We start from the raw sequence: 17,833 nt of genomic DNA on the forward strand, positions 1-17,833 counted from the left end.
AAATAGGAGGCATGCTATCATAATAATAAATTAGCTCATAAAAACTTGGGGGACTAAAAATATCATCTTCATCAAACATAGCATCCCCAAGCTTGTGGCTTTGCATATCATTAGCATCACGGATATTCAAAGAATTAATACTAACAACATTGCAATCATGCTCATCATAAAAATATTTAGTGCCAAACATTTTAATGCATTCTTCTTTTAACACTTTGGCACAATTATCGAAATACTTATTTTCACGAAATACATTAAAAAGATGAAGCATATGAGGCAACCTCAATTCCTTTTTTTTGTAATTTTTTTATAAACTAAACTAGTGATAAAACAAGAAACTAAAAGATTCGATTGCAAGATCTAAAGATATATCTTCAAGCGCTAACCTCCCCGGCAATGGCGCCAGAAAAGAGCTTGATGTCTACTATGCAACTTTATCCTTGTAAACGTTGTTGGGCCTCCAAGTGCAGAGTTTTGTAGGACAGCAGCAAATTTCCCTCAAGTGGATGACCTAAGGTTTATCAATCCGTGGGAGGCGTGGGATGAAGATGGTCTCTCTCAAATAACCCTGCAACCAAATAACAAAGAGTCTCTTGTGTCCCCAACACACCCAATACAATGGTAAATTGTATAGGTGCACTAGTTCGGCGAAGAGATGGTGATACAAGTGCAATATGGATGGTAGATATAGGTTTATGTAATCTAAAAATATAAAAACATCAAGGTAACTAATGGTAAAAGTGAGCAAAAACGGTATTGCAATGCTTGGAAACAAGGCTTGGGCTTCATACTTTCACTAGTGCAAGTTCTCTCAACAATGATAACATAATTAGATCATATAAAAATCCCTCAATTGCAACAAAGAGTCACTCCAAAGTCACTAATAGTGGAGAACAAACGAAGAGATTATTGCAGGGTACGAAACCACCTTAAATTTATTCTTTCTGATCGATCTATTGGGCTATTCCTATAAGTGTCACAAACAGCCCTAGAGTTCGTACTAAAATAACACCTTAAGACACACATCAACCAAAACCCTAATGTCACCTACATACTCCAATGTCACCACAAGTATCCGCGGGTTTGATTATACGATATGCATCACACAATCTCATATTCATCTATTCAAACCAACACAAAGAACTTCAAAGAGTGCCCCAAAGTTTCTACCGGAGAGTCAAGACGAAAACGTGTGCCAACCCCTATGCATAAGTTCACAAGGTCACAGAACCCGCAAGTTGATCACCTAAACATACATCAAGTACACGACGTGAATATCCCATTGTCACCACAAATAAGCACATGCAAGACATACATCAAGTGTCCTCAAATCCTTAAAGACTCAATCCGATAAGACAACTTCAAAGGGAAAACTCAATCCATTACAAGGTGGAGGGGGAGAAACATTATAAGATCCAACTATAATAGCAAAGCTCACGATACATCAAGATCGTGCCAAATCAAGAGCACGAGAGAGAGAGAGAGAGATCAAACACATAGCTATTGGTACATACCCTCAGCCCCGAGGGTGAACTACTCCCTCCTCATCATGGAGAGTGCCAGGATGATGAAGGTGGCCACCGGTGATGATTTCCCCCTCCGGTGCGGTGCCGAAACATGGTCCCGATTGGTTTTTGGTGGCTACAGAGGCTTGCGGCAGCGGAACTCTCGATCTAGGTTATGTTATGGAGGTTTGGGGATATATAAGAGGTGTTGGTGTCGAGAACAAGTCAGGGGGGTCCACGAGTCAACCACAAGGTCGGAGAGCACGACCTAGGGGGGTGGGGGCGCCCTCCACCCTTGTGGATGACTCGGGACTCTTCTGGCCCAACTCCGGTACTCCATGGGCTTATTTTGGTCCAAAAACAATCGTCAAAAAGTTTCAGCTCAATTGGACTCCGTTTGATATTCCTTTTCTGCGAAACTCAAAAACAAGGAAAAAACTGAAACTGGCACTGGGCTCTAGGTTAATAGGTTAGTCCCAAAAATCATATAAAATAGCATATAAATGCATATAAAACATCCAAGATGGATAATATAATAGCATGGAACAATCAAAAATTATAGATACGCTGGAGACGTATCACACACCTTTTGAGAGGGATAAACATGAATCATGAATTTATTAGAATACTCTATGTGCTTCACTTATATCTTTTGAGCTAGGCAATATGCTCTAGTTCTTCACTTATATCTTTTTAGAGCACGGTGGTGGCTTTATTTTATAGAAATTGTTGAACTATCATGCTTCACTTATATTATTGCGAGTCTCTCTAAACAGCATGGTAATTTGCTTTGGTTATGAATTTAGTCCTAATATGATGGGCAACCAAGAGGGATATAATAAAAACTTTCATATAAAGTGCAATGAATACTATGAGAAGTTTGATTCCTTATGATTGTTTTGAGATATAAAGATGGTGATATTAGAGTCATGCTAGTGAGTAATTGTGGATTGGTAGAAATACTTGTGTTAAAGTTTGTGATTCCCGTAGCATGCACATATGGTAGACCGTTATGTGATGAAGTCGGAGTATGATTTATTTATTGATTGTCTTTCTTATGAGTGGCGGTCGGGGACGAGCGATGATCTTTTCCTACCAATCTATCCCCCTAGGAGCATGCGCGTAGTACTTTGTTTCGATAACTAATAATTTTTTGCAATAAGTATTATAGTTCTTTATGACTAATGTTGAGTCCATGGATTATATGCACTCTCACCTTCCACCATTGCTAGCCTCTCTAGTATCGCACAACTTTCACGGGTGCATTAAACCCACCCTTTACCCTTCCTCAAAACAGCCACCATACCTACCTATTATGGCATTTCCTTATCCATTCTGAGATATATTGCCATGCAACTTCCACATTTCCATTTATTATGACACGCACCATCATTGTCATATTGCTTTGCATGATCGTAAGAGAGCTAGTACGATGTTTTCATGGCTTGTCCATTTTTTGATGGCATTTGCTACGCTATATCATTGCACATCCCGGTACTCCACCGGAGGCATTCATATAGAGTCATATTTTGTTCTAAGTATTGAGTTGTAATTTTTGAGTTGTAAGTAAATAAAAGTGTGATGGTCATCATTATTAGAGCATTTTCCCAAGTGAGGAAAGGATGATGAAAGCTATGATTCCCTCACAAGTTGGGATGAGTCTCCAGACTTTACAAAAATAAGAGGCCAAAGAAGCCCACCAAAAAAAGAAAAAAAATGAGAGAAAAGAGAGAAGGGGCAATGCTACTATCCTTTTTCCACACTTGTGCTTCAAAGTAGCACCATGATCTTCATGATAGAGAGTCTCCTATGTTGTCACTTTCATGGAATTTTTCATTATAGAACTTGGCTTGTATATTCCAATGATGAACTTCCTCAAATTTCCCTTGGTCTTCATGAGCAAGCGAGTTGGATGCACACCCACTTAGTTTCTTTTTGAGATTTCATAAACTTATAGCTCTAGTGCATCTGTTGCATGGCAATCCCTACTCAGTCGCATTGATATCTATTGATGGGCATCTCCATAGCCCATTGATATGCCTAGTTGATGTGATACTATCTCCTTCTTTTTGTCTTCTCCACAACCACCATATTCTATTCCACCTATAGTGTTGTATCCATGGCTCACGCTCATATATTGCGTGAAGGTTGAAAAAGTTTGAGAACATCAAAAGTATGAAACAATTGCTTGGCTTGTCATCGGGGTTGTGCATGATTTAATACTTTGTGTGATGAAGATGGAGCATAGCCAGACTATATGATTTTGTAGGGATAACTTTCTTTGGTCATGTTATTTTGAGAAGACATGATTGCTTTATTAGTATGCTTGAAGTATTATTGTTTTTATTATGTCAACATTAAACTTTTGTTTTGAATCTTATGGATCTGAATATTCATGCCACAATAAAGAAAATTACTTGGATAAATATGTTAGGTAGCATTCCACATCAAAAATTCTGTTTTTATCATTTACCTACTCAAGGACGAGCATAAATTAAGCTTGGGGATGCTTGATATGTCTCCAACGTATCTATAATTTTTGATTGTTCCATGCTATTATATTATCTGTTTTGGATGTTTTATATGCATTAATATGCTATTTTATATTATTTTTGGCACTAACTTATTAACCCAGAGCCTAGTGCCAGTTTATGTTTTTTCCTTGTTTTTGAATTTAATGGAAAAGGAATATCAAACGGAGTCCAAACGGTATAAAACTTTACGATGACTTTTTTTGGACCAGAAGACACACGTAGGACTTGGAGACGAAGTTAGAAGAGTCCCGAGGGCTCCACAAGCCCTCAGGACGGACTCTAGGCCCTGGCTTGTGGGCCCCACAGGACCCCTCCAACCATAATCTTTGGCCTATAAATTCCCAAATATTCCCAAATGACCAGAAGCATCCACCAAAATACTTTTCCGCTGTTGTAACCTTCTGTGCCCGTGAGATCCCATCTTAGGACCTTTTCTGGCACCCTGTCTGAGGGGGATTCGATCACAGAGGGCTTCTACATCAACTCTATTGCCCTTTCGATGAAGCGTGAGTAGTTTACCACAGACCTACGGGTCCATAGCAAGTAGCTAGATGGCTTCTTCTCTCTCTTTGATCCTCAATACCATGTTATCCTTGATGTTCTTGGAGATCTATCCAATGTAATCTTCTTTTGCGGTGTGTTTGTCGAGATCCAATGAATTGTGGATTTATGATCAGCTTATCTATGAATATTATTTGAATATTCTTTGAATTCTTATATGCATGATTTTATATCTTTTTCTTTCTCTTCGAATTATTGGTTTGGTTTGTCCAGCTAGATTGGTTTTTCTTGCAATGGGAGAGGTGCTTAGTTTTGTATTCAATCTTGTGGTGTCCTCACCCAATGACAAAGTAGGGATAGTGAGGCACGTATTTGTATTGTTGCCATCAAGGGTAAAAAGATGGGGTTTTCATCATATTGCTTGAGTTTATCCCTCTACATCATGTCATCTTGCTTAAGGCGTTACTCTGTTCTTATGAACTTAATACTCTAGATGCATGATGGATAGCGGTCGATGTGTGGAGTAATAGTAGTAGATGCAGGCAGGAGTCGGTCTACTTGACACGGACGTGATGCCTATATTCATAATCATTGCCTTGGATATCATCATAACTTTGCGCTTTTCTATCAATTGCTCGATAGTAATTTGTTCACCCACCGTATTATTTGCCTTCAAGAGAGAAGCCTCTAGTGAAACCTATGGCCCCTAGGTCTATTTTCCATCATATATTTTCAGATTTATAAACCAAAAAACCAAAAAATATCTCGCTATAATTTATTTACTTTTATTTTGTTTTATGTTTTAGTAATCTTTTATATCTATCTCTATCAGATCTCACCTTTGCAAGTGACCGTGAATGGATTGACAACCCCTTTATTGTGTTGGGTGCAAGTGTTTGATCGTTTGTGCATGTGCACAGATTGGGGACTTGCTTGTATCACCTACTAGATCGATACCTTGGTTCTTAACTGAGGGAAATACTTATCTCTACTTTGTTGCGTCACCCTTTCCTCTTCAAGGGAAAAGCCAATGCAAGCTCAAGAAGTAGTAGCATGTCGCCCTATGTCTCTAACGAACACGCACGCATACTCTCTCTCTCCCCATATCAATCCCACACTCAAGCACCGCACCCTTTCCCCCTCTCTATCAATATCCGACCTCTCTTGTATGTGGTTCGTCTTTCCATGCATGATATGTCTAGCCCCGTTGCACCATTGGCACCTCATGTTGGTCCTCGTCCTTGTGGACTTATTGCTTTGTGAGAGAATGGCTCGACCGTGACAACTTCGTTGCATGAGTCCTTGATTACAAGTCTGGTGGCACATGCCATCGCGAGCACCCCGATTTGTTTCGTCACGTTGGCTCCATGGACGACACTCTAGTTCTCGACTTATGGCTGAAGGAAATATGCCCTAGAGGCAATAATAAAGTTATTATTTATTTCCTTATTTCATGATAAATGTTTATTATTCATGCTAGAATTGTATTAACTGGAAACATAATACATGTGTGAATACATAGACAAACAGAGTGTCACTAGTATGCCTCTACTTGACTAGCTCGTTAATCAAAGATGGTTATGTTTCCTAACCATAGACAAAGAGTTGTTATTTGATTAACGGGATCACATCATTAGGAAAATGATGTGATTGACTTGACCCATTCCGTTAGCTTAGCACTCGATCATTTAGTATGTTGCTATTGCTTTCTTCATGACTTATACATGTTCCTATGACTATGAGATTATGCAACTCCCGTTTACCGGAGGAACACTTTGTGTGCTACCAAACGTCACAACGTAACTGGGTGATTATAAAGGAGCTCTACAGGTGTCTCCAAAGGTACATGTTGGGTTGGCGTATTTCAAGATTAGGATTTGTCACTCCGATTGTCGGAGAGGTATCTCTGGGCCCTCTCGGTAATGCACATCACCTAAGCCTTGCAAGCAATGCAACTAAATGAGTTAGTTGCGAGATGATGTATTACGGAAAGAGTAAAGAGACTTGCCGGTAACGAGATTGAACTAGGTATTGATATACCGACGATCGAATCTCGGGCAAGTAACATACCGATGACAAAGGGAACAACGTATGTTGTTATGCGGTCTGACCGATAAAGATCTTCGTAGAATATGTGGGAGCCAATATGAGCATCCAGGTTCCGCTATTGGTTATTGACCGGAGACATGTCTCGGTCATGTCTACATTGTTCTCGAACCCGTAGGGTCCGCACGCTTAAGGTTTCGATGACAATTATATTATGAGTTTATGAGTTTTGATGTACCGAAGTTGGTTCGGAGTCCCGGATATGATCGCGGACATAACGAGGAGTCTCGAAATGGTCGAGACATAAAGATTGATATATTGGACGGCTATATTCGGACACCGGAAGTGTTCCGGGGAAGTTTCGGATAAAACCGGAGTACCGGGGGGTTACCGGAACCCTCCGGGGGGTTAATGGGCCTCATGGGCCTAAAGTGGAGAAGAGGAGGGGCTGCCAGGGCAGGCCGCGTGCCCCCTCTCCCCCTAGTCCGAATTGGACAAGGAGGGAGGGGCGGCGCCCCCCCCCCCTTTCCTTCCTCTCCTCTCTCCCTTCCTTCCCCCTCTCCTACTTGGACAAGGAAAGGGAGGGGAGTCCTACTCCAGGTAGGAGTAGGACTCCTCCTGCGCGCCTCCTACTAGGGCCGGCCGCACCCCCCCTTGGCTCCTTTATATACGGAGGCAGGGGGCACCCCTAGACACACAAGTTGATCCACGTGATCGTTTTCTTAGCCGTGTGTGGTGCCCCCTTCCACCATAATCCTCGATAATATTGTAGTGGTGCTTAGGCGAAGCCCTGCGACAGTTGAACATCAAGATCGTCACCACGCCATCGTGCTGACGGAACTCTTCCCCAACACTTTGCTGGATCGGAGTCCGAGGATCGTCATCGAGCTGAACGTGTGCTAAAACTCGGAGGTGCCGTAGTTTCGGTGCTTGGATCGGTCGGATCGTGAAGATGTACGACTACATCAACCGCGTTAATATAACGCTTCCGCTGTCGGTCTACAAGGGTACGTAGATCACACTCTCCCCTCGTTGCTATGCATCACCATGATCTTGCGTGTGCGTAGGAATTTTTTTGAAATTACTACGTTCCCCAACAGTGGCATCCGAGCCAGTTTTTATGTGTTGATGTTATATGCACGAGTAGAACACAAGTGAGTTGTGGGCGATGTAAGTCATACTGCTTACCAGCATGTCATACTTTGGTTCGGCGGTATTGTTGGATGAAGCGGCCCAGACCGACATTACGCGTACGCTTATGCGAGACCGGTTCTCCCGACGTGCTTTGCACAAAGGTGGCTAGCGGGTGTCAGTTTATCCAACTTTAGTTGAACCGAGTGCGGCTACGCCCGGTCCTTGCGAAGGTTAAAACAGCACCAACTTGACAAACTATCGTTGTGGTTTTGATGCGTAGGTAAGATTGGTTCTTGCTTAAGCCCGTAGCAGCCACGTAAAACTTGCAACAACAAAGTAGAGGACGTCTAACTTGTTTTTGCAGGGCATGTTGTGATGTGATATGGTCAAGACATGATACTAAATTTTATTGTATGAGATGATCATGTTTTGTAACCGAGTTATCGGCAACTAGCAGGAGCCATATGGTTGTCGCTTTATTGTATGCAATGCAATCGCCCTGTAATGCTTTACTTTATCACTAAGCGGTAGCGATAGTCGTGGAAGCATAAGATTGGCGAGACGACAACGATGCTACGATGGTGATCAAGGTGCCGTGCCGGTGACGATGGTGATCATGACGGTACTTCAGAGATGGAGATCACAAGTACAAGAAGATGATGGACATATCATATCACTTATATTGATTGCATGTGATGTTTATCTTTTATGCATCTTACCTTGCTTTGATTGACGGTAGCATTATAAGATGATCTCTCACTAAATTTCAAGATAAAAGTGTTCTCCCTGAGTATGCACCGTTGCCAAAGTTCGTCGTGCCCAGACACCACGTGATGATCGGGTGTGATAAGCTCTACGTCCATCTACAACGGGTGCAAGCCAGTTTTGCACACGCAGAATACTCAGGTTAAACTTGACGAGCCTAGCATATGCAGATATGGCCTCGGAACACTGAGACCAAAAGGTCGAGCGTGAATCATATAGTAGATATGATCAACATATCGATGTTCACCATTGAAAACTACTCCATTTCACGTGATGATCGGTTATGGTTTAGTTGATTTGGATCACGTAATCACTTAGAAGATTAGAGGGATGTCTTTCTAAGTGGGAGTTCTTAAGTAATATGATTAATTGAACTTAAATTTATCATGAACTTAGTACCTGATAGTATCTTGCTTGTTTATGTTTGATTGTCGATAGATGGCACGTGTTGTTGTTATGTTGAATTTTAATGCGTTCCTTGAGAAAGCAAAGTTGAAAGATGATGGTAGCAATTACACGGACTGGGTCCGTAACTTGAGGATTATCCTCATTGCTGCACAGAAGAATTACGTCCTGGAAGCACCGCTGGGTGCCAGGCCTGCTGCTGGAGCAACACCAGATGTTATGAACGTCTGGCAGAGCAAAGCTGATGACTACTCGATAGTTCAGTGTGCCATGCTTTACGGCTTAGAATCGGGACTTCAACAACGTTTTGAACGTCATGGAGCATATGAGATGTTCCAGGAGTTGAAGTTAATATTTCAAGCAAATGCCCGGATTGAGAGATATGAAGTCTCCAATAAGTTCTATAGCTGCAAGATGGAGGAGAACAGTTCTGTCAGTGAGCATATACTCAAAATGTCTGGGTATAATAATCACTTGATTCAATTGGGAGTTAATCTTCCAGATGATTGCGTCATTGACAGAATTCTCCAATCACTGCCACCTAGCTACAAGAGCTTCGTGATGAACTATAATATGCAAGGGATGAATAAGACTATTCTCGAGCTCTTCGCAATGCTAAAAGTTGCGGAGGTAGAAATCAAAAAGGAGCATCAAGTGTTGATGGTCAACAAGATCACTGGTTTCAAGAAAAAGGGCAAAGGGAAGAAGAAGGGGAACTTCAAAAAGAACAGCAAGCAAGTTGCTACTCAAGAGAAGAAACCCAAATCTGGACCTAAGCCTGAAACTGAGTGCTTCTACTGCAAGCAGACTAGTCACTGGAAGCGGAACTGCCCGAAGTATTTGGCGGATAAGAAGGATGGCAAGGTGAACAAAGGTATATGTGATATACATGTTATTGATGTGTACCTTACTAGAGCTCGCAGTAGCACCTGGGTATTTGATACTGGTTCTGTTGCTAATATTTGCAACTCGAAACAGGGACTACGGATTAAGCGAACACTGGCGAAGGACGAGGTGACGATGCGCGTGGGAAATGGTTCCAAAGTCGATGTGATCGCGGTCGGCACGCTACCTCTACATCTACCATCGGGATTAGTATTAGACCTAAATAATTGTTATTTGGTGCCAGCGTTGAGCATAAACATTATATCTGGATCTTGTTTGATGCGAGACGATTATTCATTTAAATCAGAGAATAATGGTTGTTCTATTTATATGAGTAATATCTTTTATGGTCATGCACCCTTGAAGAGTGGTCTATTTTTGATGAATCTCGACAGTAGTGATGCACATATTCATAATGTTGAAGCCAAAAGATGCAGAGTTGATAATGATAGTGCAACTTATTTGTGGCATTGCCGTTTAGGTCATATCGGTGTAAAATGCATGAAGAAACTCCATACTGATGGACTTTTGGAACCACTTGATTGTGAATCACTTGGTACTTATGAACCGTGCCTCATGGGCAAGATGACTAAAACACCGTTCTCTGGTACTATGGAGAGAGCAACAGATTTGTTAGAAATCATACATACAGATGTATGTGGTCCAATGAATGTTGAAGCTCGTGGCGGATATCGTTATTTTCTCACCTTCACAGATGATTTAAGAAGATATGGGTATATCTACTTATTGAAACATAAGTCTGAAACATTTGAAAAGTTCAAAGAATTTCAGAGTGAAGTTGAAAATCATCGTAACAAGAAAATAAAGTTTCTACGATCTGATCGTGGAGGAGAATATTTGAGTTACGAGTTTGGTCTACATTTGAAACAATGCAGAATAGTTTCGCAACTCACGCCACCTGGAACACCAGAGCGTAATGGTGTGTCCGAATGTCGTAATCGTACTTTACTTGATATGGTGCGATCTATGATGTCTCTTACAGATTTACCGCTATCGTTTTGGGGTTATGCTCTAGAGACAGTCGCATTCACGTTAAATAGGGCACCATCAAAATCCGTTGAGACGACGCTTTATGAACTGTGGTTTGGCAAGAAACCAAAGTTGTCGTTTCTAAAAGTTTGGGGCTGCGATGCTTATGTGAAGAAACTTCAACCTGATAAGCTCGAACCCAAATCGGAGAAATGTGTCTTCATAGGATACCCAAAAGAGACTGTTGGGTACACCTTCTATCACAGATCCGAAGGCAAGACATTTGTCGCTAAGAATGGATCCTTTCTGGAGAAGGAGTTTCTCTCGAAAGAAGTGAGTGGGAGGAAAGTAGAACTTGATGAGGTAACTGTACCTGCTCCCTTATTGGAAAGTAGTACATCACAGAAACAGGTTTCTGTGACACCTACACCAATTAGTGAGGAAGCTAATGATAATGATCATGAAACTTCAGAACAAGTTACTACTGAACCTCGTAGATCAACCAGAGTAAGATCCGCAACAGAGTGGTACGGTAATCCTGTTCTGGAAGTCATGCTACTAGATCATGATGAACCTACGAACTATGAAGAAGCGATGGTGAGCCCAGATTCCGCAAAATGGCTCGAAGCCATGAAATCTGAGATGGGATCCATGTATGAAAACAAAGTATGGACTTTGGTTGACTTGCCCAATGATCGGCAAGCAATTGAGAATAAATGGATCTTCAAGAAGAAGACTGACGCTGACAGTAATGTTACTATCTACAAAGCTCGACTTGTCGCAAAAAGGTTTTCGACAAGTTCAAGGGATTGACTACGATGAGACCTTCTCACCCATAGCGATGCTTAAGTCCGTCCGAATCATGTTAGCAATTGCCGCATTTTATGATTATGAAATTTGGCAAATGGATGTCAAAACTGCATTCCTGAATGGATTTCTAGAAGAAGAGTTGTATATGATGCAGCCGGAAGGTTTTGTCGATCCAAAGGGAGCTAACAAAGTGTGCAAGCTCCAGCGATCCATTTATGGACTGGTGCAAGCCTCTCGGAGTTGGAATAAACGCTTTGATAGTGTGATCAAAGCATTTGGTTTTGTACAGACTTTTGGAGAAGCCTGTATTTACAAGAAAGTGAGTGGGAGCTCTGTAGCATTTCTGATATTATATGTAGATGACATATTACTAATCGGAAATGATATAGAATTTCTGGATAGCATAAAGGGATACTTGAATAAGAGTTTTTCAATGAAAGACCTCGGTGAAGCTGCTTACATATTAGGCATTAAGATCTATAGAGATAGATCAAGACGCTTAATTGGACTTTCACAAAGCACATACCTTGACAAAGTTTTGAAAAAGTTCAAAATGGATCAAGCAAAGAAAGGATTCTTGCCTGTGTTACAAGGTGTGAGATTGAGTAAGACTCAATGCCTGACCAATGCAGAAGATAGAGAGAAAATGAAAGATGTTCCCTATGCTTCAGCCATAGGCTCTATCATGTATGCAATGCTGTGTACCAGACCTGATGTGTGTCTTGCTATAAGTCTAGCAGGGAGGTACCAAAGTAATCCAGGAGTGGATCACTGGACAGCGGTCAAGAACATCCTGAAATACCTGAAAAGGACTAAGGATATGTTTCTCATATATGGAGGTGAAAAAGAGCTCATCGTAAATGGTTATGTTGATGCAAGCTTTGACACTGATCCGGACGATTATAAATCGCAAACCGGATACGTATTTACATTAAACGGTGGACCTGTCAGTTGGTGCAGTTCTAAACAAAGCGTTGTGGCGGGATCTACATGTGAAGCGGAGTACATAGCTGCTTCGGAAGCAGCAAACGAAGGAGTCTGGATGAAGGAGTTCATATCCGATCTAGGTGTCATACCTAGTGCATCGGGTCCAATGAAAATCTTTTGTGACAATACTGGTGCAATTGCCTTGGCAAAGGAATCCAGATTTCACAAGAGAACCAAGCACATCAAGAGACGCTTCAATTCCATCCGGGATCTAGTCCAGGTGGGAGACATAGAGATTTGCAAGATACATACGGATCTGAATGTTGCAGACCCATTGACTAAGCCTCTTCCACGAGCAAAACATGATCATCACCAAAGCTCCATGGGTGTTAGAATCATTACTGTGTAATCTAGATTATTGACTCTAGTGCAAGTGGGAGACTGAAGGAAATATGCCCTAGAGGCAATAATAAAGTTATTATTTATTTCCTTATTTCATGATAAATGTTTATTATTCATGCTAGAATTGTATTAACCGGAAACATAATACATGTGTGAATGCATAGACAAACAGAGTGTCACTAGTATGCCTCTACTTGACTAGCTCGTTAATCAAAGATGGTTATGTTTCCTAACCATAGACAAAGAGTTGTTATTTGATTAACGGGATCACATCATTAGGAGAATGATGTGATTGACTTGACCTATTCTGTTAGCTTAGCACTCGATCGTTTAGTATGTTGCTATTGCTTTCTTCATGACTTATACATTTTCCTATGACTATGAGATTATGCAACTCCCGTTTACCGGAGGAACACTTTGTGTGCTACCAAACGTCACAATGTAACTGGGTGATTATAAAGGAGCTCTACAGGTGTCTCCAAAGGTACGTGTTGGGTTGGCGTATTTTGAGATTAGGATTTGTCACTCCGATTGTCGGAGAGGTATCTCTGGGCCCTCTCGGTAATGCACATCACCTAAGCCTTGCAAGCAATGCAACTAAATGAGTTAGTTGCGAGATGATGTATTACGGAACGAGTAAAGAGACTTGCCGGTAACGAGATTGAACTAGGTATTGATATACCGACGATCGAATCTCGGGCAAGTAACATACCGATGACAAAGGGAACAACGTATCTTGTTATGCGGTCTGACCGATAAAGATCTTCGTAGAATATGTGGGAGCCAATATGAGCATCCAGGTTCCGCTATTGGTTATTGACCAGAGACATGTCTCGGTCATGTCTACATTGTTCTCGAACCCGTAGGGTCCGCACGCTTAAGGTTTCGATGACAGTTATATTATGAGTTTATGAGTTTTGATGTACCGAAGTTGGTTCGGAGTCCCGGATATGATCGCGGACATAACGAGGAGTCTCGAAATGGTCGAGACATAAAGATTGATATATTGGACGGCTATATTCGGACACCGGAAGTGTTCCGGGGAAGTTTCAGATAAAACCGGAGTACCGGGGGGTTACCGGAACCCCCTGGGGGGTTAATGGGCCTCATGGGCCTAAAGTGGAGAAGAGGAGGGGCTGCCAGGGCAGGCCGCGTTCCCCCTCTCCCCCTAGTCCGAATTGGACAAGGAGGAAGGGGCGGCGCCCCCCCTTTCCTTCCTCTCCTCTCTCCCTTCCTCCCCCCTCTCCTACTTGGACAAGGAAAGGGAGGGGGTCCTACTCCCGGTAGGAGTAGGACTCCTCCTGCGCGCCTCCTAATAGGGCCGGCCGCACCCCCCTTGGCTCCTTTATATACGGAGGCAGGGGCACCCCTAGACACACAAGTTGATCCACGTGATCGTTTTCTTAGCCGTGTGCGGTGCCCCCTTCCACCATAATCCTCGATAATATTGTAGTGGTGCTTAGGCGAAGCCCTGCGGCAGTTGAACATCAAGATCGTCACCACGCCATCGTGCTGATGGAACTCTTCCCCGACACTTTGCTGGATCGGAGTCCGGGGATCGTCATCGAGCTGAACGTGTGCTGAAACTCGGAGGTGTCGTAGTTTTGGTGCTTGGATCGGTCGGATCATGAAGACGTACGACTACATCAACCGTGTTAATATAACGCTTCCGCTATCGGTCTACAAGGGTACATAGATCACACTCTCCCCTCGTTGCTATGCATCACCATGATCTTGCGTGTGCGTAGGAAATTTTTTGAAATTATTATGTTCCCCAGCAATGGCATCATCATCCTCTAAATTCCAACCGCATCGGTGGATCACCGCCCTCTGGTGCCATCGGCGGCTCTCGGTGTCGTGATTGTGACCACGAAGGCGAGATTCCCTTTGAAGCTGGACGTGACTCTCCTAGTTCTGCAAGGTGTGTAGTGATCGTTGGGCAAGCAGGTGACATTTTCTCCATGCAATCTCGGTGATGTGATTCTTTTTATTGATCTAGCAACACTCCTTGCTCTTTTTGGTCTATTTACATGGTGCTATGTGCTAAGTATAAGTTCCTTTTTCTTTCATTTTTTGTCGGTTCAGTGCAATTTTTCAATCTCCAGCAGCCGTGGTACTATCGAAGGAAGAAGATGGTGAGAATGATTTTCAAAGTAATTTTTTTTGCTGCTAGTGAACCGCCAATTTTTCTGGTCACCGCCAGCATTCTAGACATTTGCATCAATATGCCAATCAAATAAATTATTTAGGGTAACATCAACATCTTTTATCCATAATAAGCCTAAACTACCACTTATCCATCACTGCTTAGATGCAGACATCCACTAAAAGCCAAACAAGTTTTCTCAAATCTGCAACTCCATTACCCTCGACCTTCATCCACACAAAGGGTGGGTGCCTCCAACCTCAAATTATCTTATGGAACTCTCAAAGTGTCTTTGGGTTCCCAAGCCCACGACAGTTCAAACCCTAGAAATTCGTTAATTGTTCTCGGCGATGGTGCACACCTTTTCTTCGAGTCTCTATTATCTCCCATCTCATTAGACACTCATCTTCGTTGTTCCTTTTCTTTTGTAGGTACTACTAGTGTACCAACATCAGTTGAGAAGTAGCAACACCTCCCTTTGCATTCGTATCCACTCATCGGTATACTTGGTTGTTGTTCCTTCCTCTTCCTCCATTTCCAATATCTCCTCGACCAGCTAGCCACCTCGGACATTGAACTTATACACAACATCTCGAACCACCCCCTGCCCTGACTTGATCGATGATGTAGCCTCTTCTCCATCCTCTACTTCATTCGACACACCATCTTCAGTTAGCTATATGCGCCGAAAGTCTCTCCCTAACTCCTTTAGTTATTCACCCAACTACGCCTATTGCTGGGCCACCTTATATTTTACTTGGACGCTATATGCACCGAAAGGCTCTCTGTGACTCCTCTGGTTTTTGCCCCATCCGCACCTAACGGTGAGCCACCATATATTTTGCCTGAACAAAAGACAAGGATGACTATCGCGCTCCGCGGGAGTCACACCATACAAATGTCCCAATGAGCCACATGAAAAGCAAAAAACGACAAGATCATAAAAAGATTGTCTCTTCTATGCTAGTCGATTCCAGTTGTACCCACCGCTTTGGGTCGCCCAGGAAATGCAAACGCTCGCTTGCGCGGTCGCTCCCCACCACCCGCGATACGTTAGATCGGTTGACTGGGCCACCGGTTGTCCTTTGAATATGAGACCGTTGACCTTTCTTTCTAAAAAAGTTCATGAAATTTAAAAAATCACATTTTTAAAGAAAGATCACATAAGTATGGAAAAAGTTCCACGAATTTGGAAAAAAGTTCATGAATCTGAAAAATATTCAAAAAAATTCAGGGAAAAGTTCATAATTTTGGAAAAAGTTCAAAAATATTGGAAAACTTCACGAATTTGAGAATAGTTCATGGGTTTAAAAAAGAAGTTCACGAATTATTGAATAGTTCATGAGTTTGAAAAAGTTTGCAAATCTGAAACACATTCACAAATTCGAAAAAATGAAAATTAAGAAAAAAAATAAAAATAAAACTAAAACTAAAACTAAACAGAAAAAATAAACAGGAAAATACCACGACCTGAAAAAACAGAAAACGAAAAAAAGAAGGAAAAAACGCCCAAAAGGTGTAGAAGCTTCCCAATAACTAAAACCGATGCATAAGTCAGTTGATGTTGTTTTCTACATCTAAACACATCCCCTTTTATTCATTTTGATGATAAATATTTCCGGACGGAGGTAGTACTAATCACCAATAAGTCTTAATTACCTAAAATTGTATTAGCGGGGATAGCTCAGTTGGGAGAGCGTCAGACTGAAGATCTGAAGGTCGCGTGTTCGATCCACGCTCACCGCAAAATAATTTTTGGAATCCCTCGGCCCCAAGGCGTTTTTACTCTTCTGTATTTTTGAAGTGTATATTTAATTATTTATTTCAACAGCGGGGATAGCTCAGTTGGGAGAGCGTCAGACTGAAGATCTGAAAGGTCGCGTGTTCGATCCACGCTCACCGCACAAACATTTTTTCAATGCGTCGGCCCAGGTATTTTTTTTTCCATGCAGCCCAACCCAGAGCAGCAGCAACACGGTGTGGGCCTCCGCACCAAACTAGGCCTCGGCCCTTCAAACAAGATTTAACGGTTGGACCAAAGCCGATGAACGCCGAATGCAGACAGCGCTCAGAACACGCGACCTCAAAAAAGAAAACTGTGGAGGCCTGCGGCGGCGCCGCGTGTAGAGCTCGTCCCCGTCCTTGTTTCCTTTGCACATTTAGACAGAGCGAATGATGGAGTGCCGGCGTGCCAATCTTTGATCAGATAATAAATAAACTGACGAATGTTGAATACTGCAGTATATGTGAGAACTGAGAAAAAAGATCACCCATTTTATTACAAGTGTTCTGTAGTGACTGGTACACTACACACCGCTGACGCGTTCTCTTGAAGGCAAAATACCGCATCCTGCAGGTAGGCCATCGTGCTTCTGTTTGTTGCGAAATGCGAATGATCCACATGATTAGAGGAGAACGGACTCCCATTCCTTGCTTGGAGGATTTGGAGGTGCTCTCATTTCAATAAATACGAGGGAATGTGTATATGCACCATATTCACATATCGAATATTTCAATTTTCTCCGGTATTTCGGAATCTCTAGAAACACTTTTGCTTTATTCATGGATATTCACACTTTACTCTTTGAACATGTGTCGGAACTAGAAACCAATGTGGTGGGTATTTCACAATTGGTCTGTGTTCCAAAATTTTAAAAGATGAGCCCTCAGACATATTGGCTATCAAAAACATGGATCGTGGATTCTAGAAAGAAAAAAAGATCAACACATCATAATTTCTCGTGTTCTAGTCTTCCAAATATTCAATGAAAACTTTTAGACTA

At 42.1% G+C, this 17,833-nt stretch overlaps 2 non-coding genes across 2 annotated transcripts; both read left to right on the forward strand.

Annotated features, from left to right (window-relative positions):
- Positions 1-16,723: 16,723 nt before the first annotated feature.
- Positions 16,724-16,796, forward strand: TRNAF-GAA (transfer RNA phenylalanine (anticodon GAA)). Its single transcript has one exon. It is a non-coding gene; the product is annotated as a tRNA-Phe (tRNA).
- Positions 16,797-16,880: 84 nt separating this feature from the next.
- On the forward strand, positions 16,881-16,954 carry TRNAF-GAA (transfer RNA phenylalanine (anticodon GAA)). The gene has a single exon. It is a non-coding gene; the product is annotated as a tRNA-Phe (tRNA).
- Positions 16,955-17,833: the final 879 nt, after the last annotated feature.

This window comes from Triticum urartu, chromosome 4A (assembly GCF_056163025.1).
Source record: "Triticum urartu cultivar PI428250 chromosome 4A, HENAU_Tu73, whole genome shotgun sequence".
NCBI classification, from domain to species: Eukaryota; Viridiplantae; Streptophyta; class Magnoliopsida; order Poales; family Poaceae; genus Triticum; species Triticum urartu.